The following is a 240-nucleotide window of genomic DNA, read 5'->3' as shown; positions in this document are numbered from 1 at the left end:
TATTGATGCAGGTGTTGGGTTGCGTTTAGACGTGTTAACTAGATGGAATTCAACATATTTGATGCTTGAAAATGCAATCAAATATCAAAAAGCTTTTACGAGCCTCTAATTTGGTGATAGAACTTATAAATATAATCCATCTAATGAGGAATGGGGGAAAGCAATGATAATTTGTGAATTCTTGGAGCCCTTTTATGAGACTACAAACTTAATATCTAGTTCATCTTATCCAACTTCCAA

This window comes from Theobroma umbraticum, unplaced genomic scaffold (assembly GCF_002168275.2).
Source record: "Theobroma umbraticum cultivar Fairchild unplaced genomic scaffold, ASM216827v3 scaffold_30.0, whole genome shotgun sequence".
NCBI lineage: Eukaryota > Viridiplantae > Streptophyta > Magnoliopsida > Malvales > Malvaceae > Theobroma > Theobroma umbraticum.
This window is presented reverse-complemented; position numbering follows the sequence as displayed.